Below are 5,000 nucleotides of genomic sequence, written 5' to 3' on the forward strand. Positions count from 1 at the left end.
ACCAGAGACATTCAGACATTCAGATCTCTGTTGGGCAACACGGCCAGCGACTACGACCAACCTACCGAAGCGCAGCTCAGAGTAAATATTTATTGCATTTTCCTTTTCCAAATGGGCGGTAATTTAGAATGCATCAGATACTCTGTTTACGATAGAGTAGCTGCCTACGGCCCGATAGAGACATCGCTTCTCCTTTTGTTTCTTAGTCTTCCCGCTCTGTCACTCAAACCCAACCCCCTTTCCTTTGTGTAACCAGCCGTCATGTCGGCTCCGTCCACCAGGGACGTTTTCTGTATGACATAATATCCAATCTGTGTTTATGTAATTCTGTGTGATTATTTAGGTATTTAGTAAATAAATAATTAAACCCAATGTTGTATTGCTGATTCAACTTGTTAGCCAGGGTTCGTGAAGATAACCAATAATTTACAACTTTCAGATGAGACTGAAATAAGGTGACGATTAATATTGACTGCTATTGATGTAAAATATTACTAGGTCTTTCAGAGTTTATTCGGAAGATAACAGCTCTATAAACATTCTTCGTGGTGCCCCGATTTTCTAGTTAATTATCTACCTGATTAGCGTAATCAGGTAATATTAATTACAGAGAAATGATTTTATAGAATAGCATGTCATATCACTTAATCCGGCATAGCCAAAGACACGACATTATCTTGTCGTGTTTTGTTCCGGATTCATTCTTGGAATAGCCTGGTGCGATGAACACAGCAGGGTTCATAGCAACAGGAACCATTCTAAGAGGGGTTAGGGGAGGATGGGGAAGTTAAATGGTGTCACGCAAGGGGGAAGATCTTCATCAACAAACGTCACTGGAAGTTCCACTCCTAAATTGAAACCCGGGAGGCCTGGGCAGTGGTGGGAACGCTGCTCCTCTCCCTGCCTGTATCCCAAAAGGCACCCTATATGGGGCGGCAGGTAGCCTAGTGGTTCGAGCGATGGGCCAGTAACCGAAAGGTTGCTGGATCGAATCCCTGAGCTGACAAAGGTAAAAATATGTCTTTCTGCCCCTGAACAAGGCAGTTAACCCACTGTTCCCCGGTAGCCCGTCATTGTAAATAAAAATGTATTCTTATTAACTAACTTTCCTAGTTAAATAAAGAATTACATTTAAATAGGGCTTCGGTCAAAAGTAGTCATAATATAGGGAATAGGGTGCGATTTGGGACACAGGCAAAGAAAGGAACAGCCAGCTACCAAGATAGATACACCTGTGATACAGAGCGTAGCCAGAGTGGATTGTAATTAAAGACAATGACAGGGGACTTGTGTCTCTCGGTGACACAGTAATTCACTGGCACCTAATTCAACCGGTGACTGTAGCCTCTAATTCTGCAGGCTGAACATGTCGTCAGGCGCTCCTCTGTTTAATCATGCGTGGGCCCTGGGTTCACGATGCACGCACAAGGACAGAGACGCAAACACACATTAGGACAAATTCAGAGAGGTGACATGGAAGACTGATTACTTTGCAATGGATATGCAGCAGGAACACTACTGTAATATAGCAGGTGTATAATGGATATGCAGCAGGAACACTACTGTAATATAGCTGGTGTATAATGGATATGCAGCAGGAACCTTACTGTAATATAGCTGGTGTATAATGGATATGCAGCAGGAACACTACTGTAATATAGCTGGTGTATAATGGATATGCAGCAGGAACACTACTGTAATATAGCTGGTGTATAATGGATATGCAGCAGGAACACTACTGTAATATAGCTGGTGTATAATGGATATGCAGCAGGAACACTACTGTAATATAGCTGGTGTATAATGGATATGCAGCAGGAACACTACTGTAATATAGCTGGTGTATAATGGATATGCAGCAGGAACACTACTGTAATATAGCTGGTGTATAATGGATATGCAGCAGGAGCACTACTGTAATATAGCTGGTGTATAATGGATGTGCAGCAGGAACACTACTGTAATATAGCTGGTGTATAATGGATATGCAGCAGGAACACTACTGTAATATAGCTGGTGTATAATGGATATGCAGCAGGATGATGGAGAAGATATAATTACTTGACTCCTCTTTCCCTTCAAGACATTGACAGTGGATGGGGATACCTCTAGTGGTTACTATGGGGATACCTCTAGTGGTTACTATGGGGATACCTCTAGTGGTTATTATGGGGATACCTCTAGTGGTTACTATGGTTGTGGTGATACCTCTAGTGGTTACTATGGGGATACCTCTAGTGGTTATTATGGGGATACCTCTAGTGGTTACTATGGTTGTGGTGATACCTCTAGTGGTTACTATGGTTGTGGTGATATCTCTAGTGGTTACTATGGTTGTGGTGATACCTCTAGTGGTTACTATGGTTGTGGTGATACCTCTAGTGGTTACTATGGTTGTGCTGATATTTCTAGTGGTTACTATGGTTGTGGTGATACCTCTAGTGGTTACTATGGTTGTGGTGATACCTCTAGTGGTTACTATGGTTGTGGTGATACCTCTAGTGGTTACTATGGTTGTGGTGATGCCTCTAGTGGTTACTATGGTTGTGGTGATATCTCTAGTGGTTACTATGGTTGTGGTGATACCTCTAGTGGTTACTATGGTGGTGGTGATGCCTCTAGTGGTTACTATGGTTGTGGTGATTCCTCGAGTGGTTACTATGGTTGTGGTGATACCTCTAGTGGTTACTATGGTTGTGGTGATTCCTCTAGTGGTTACTATGGTTGTGGTGATACCTCTAGTGGTTACTATGGTTGTGGTGATATCTCTAGTGGTTACTATGGTTGTGGTGATGCCTCTAGTGGTTACTATGGTTGTGGTGATACCTCTAGTGGTTACTATGGTTGTGGTGATACCTCTAGTAGTTACTATGGTTGTGGTGATACCTGTAGTGGTTACTATGGTTGTGGTGATACCTCTAGTGGTTACTATGGTTGTGGTGATTCCTCTAGTGGTTACTATGGTTGTGGTGATACCTCTAGTGGTTACTATGGTTGTGGTGATGCCTCTAGTGGTTACTATGGTTGTGGTGATGCCTCTAGTGGTTACTATGGTTGTGGTGATGCCTCTAGTGGTTACTATGGTTGTGGTGATACCTCTAGTGGTTACTATGGTTGTGGTGATACCTCTAGTGGTTACTATGGTTGTGGTGATATCTATAGTGGTTACTATGGTTGTGGTGATACCTCTAGTGGTTACTATGGTTGTGGTGATACCTCTAGTGGTTACTATGGTTGTGGTGATACCTCTAGTGGTTACTATGGTTGTGGTGATACCTCTAGTGGTTACTATGGTTGTGGTGATACCTCTAGTGGTTACTATGGTTGTGGTGATACCTCTAGTGGTTACTATGGTTGTGGTGATACCTCTAGTGGTTACTATGGTTGTGGTGATACCTCTAGTGGTTACTATGGTGGTGGTGATGCCTCTAGTGGTTACTATGGTTGTGGTGATATCTCTAGTGGTTACTATGGTTGTGGTGATTCCTCTAGTGGTCACTATGGTTGTGGTGATACCTCTAGTGGTTACTATGGTCGTGGTGATATCTCTAGTGGTTACTATGGTTGTGGTGATGCCTCTAGTGGTTACTATGGTTGTGGTGATGCCTCTAGTGGTTACTATGGTTGTGGTGATATCTCTAGTGGTTACTATGGTTGTGGTGATACCTCTAGTGGTTACTATGGTTGTGGTGATACCTCTAGTGGTTACTATGGTTGTGGTGATACCTCTAGTGGTTACTATGGTTGTGGTGATACCTCTAGTGGTTACTATGGTTGTGGTGATGCCTCTAGTGGTTACTATGGTTGTGGTGATATCTCTAGTGGTTACTATGGTTGTGATGATGCCTCTAGTGGTTACTATGGTTGTGGTGATACCTCTAGTGGTTACTATGGTTGTGGTGATACCTCTAGTGGTTACTATGGTTGTGGTGATGCCTCTAGTGGTTACTATGGTTGTGGTGATACCTCTAGTGGTTACTATGGTTGTGGTGATATCTCTAGTGGTTACTATGGTTGTGGTGATACCTCTAGTGGTTACTATGGTTGTGGTGATATCTCTAGTGGTTACTATGGTGGTGGTGATACCTCTAGTAGTTACTATGGTTGTGGTGATGCCTCTAGTGGTTACTATGGTTGTGGTGATGCCTCTAGTGGTTACTATGGTTGTGGTGATTCCTCGAGTGGTTACTATGGTTGTGGTGATGCCTCTAGTGGTTACTATGGTTGTGGTGATATCTCTAGTGGTTACTATGGTTGTGGTGATACCTCTAGTGGTTACTATGGTTGTGGTGATACCTCTAGTGGTTACTATGGTTGTGGTGATGCCTCTAGTGGTTACTATGGTTGTGGTGATACCTCTAGTGGTTACTATGGTTGTGGTGATATCTCTAGTGGTTACTATGGTTGTGGTGATACCTCTAGTGGTTACTATGGTTGTGGTGATACCTCTAGTGGTTACTATGGTTGTGGTGATGCCTCTAGTGGTTACTATGGTGGTGGTGATACCTCTAGTGGTTACTATGGTTGTGGTGATACCTCTAGTGGTTACTATGGTTGTGGTGATACCTCTAGTGGTTACTATGGTGGTGGTGATGCCTCTAGTGGTTACTATGGTTGTGGTGATGCCTCTAGTGGTTACTATGGTTGTGGTGATATCTCTAGTGGTTACTATGGTTGTGGTGATATCTCTAGTGGTTACTATGGTGGTGGTGATACCTCTAGTGGTTACTATGGTTGTGGTGATACCTCTAGTGGTTACTATGGTTGTGGTGATGCCTCTAGTGGTTACTATGGTTGTGGTGATGCCTCTAGTGGTTACTATGGTTGTGGTGATACCTCTAGTGGTTACTATGGTTGTTTTGATACCTCTAGTGGTTACTATGGTGGTGGTGGTACCTCTAGTAGTTACTATGGTTGTGGTGATATCTCTAGTGGTTACTATGGTGGTGGTGATACCTCTAGTGGTTACTATGGTTGTGGTGATACCTCTAGTGGTTACT

The 5,000-nt window shown here is 43.1% G+C and overlaps 1 protein-coding gene across 2 annotated transcripts in view; it reads right to left on the reverse strand.

Moving 5' to 3' along the window:
- The window catches only part of LOC139533579 (thyrotropin-releasing hormone-degrading ectoenzyme-like), a 554,487-nt gene that overhangs the window by 184,398 nt on the left and 365,089 nt on the right, over positions 1 to 5,000 (reverse strand). The window lies entirely within an intron of this gene.

Source organism: Salvelinus alpinus, chromosome 11 (genome assembly GCF_045679555.1).
Source record: "Salvelinus alpinus chromosome 11, SLU_Salpinus.1, whole genome shotgun sequence".
Classification (NCBI taxonomy): Eukaryota; Metazoa; Chordata; class Actinopteri; order Salmoniformes; family Salmonidae; genus Salvelinus; species Salvelinus alpinus.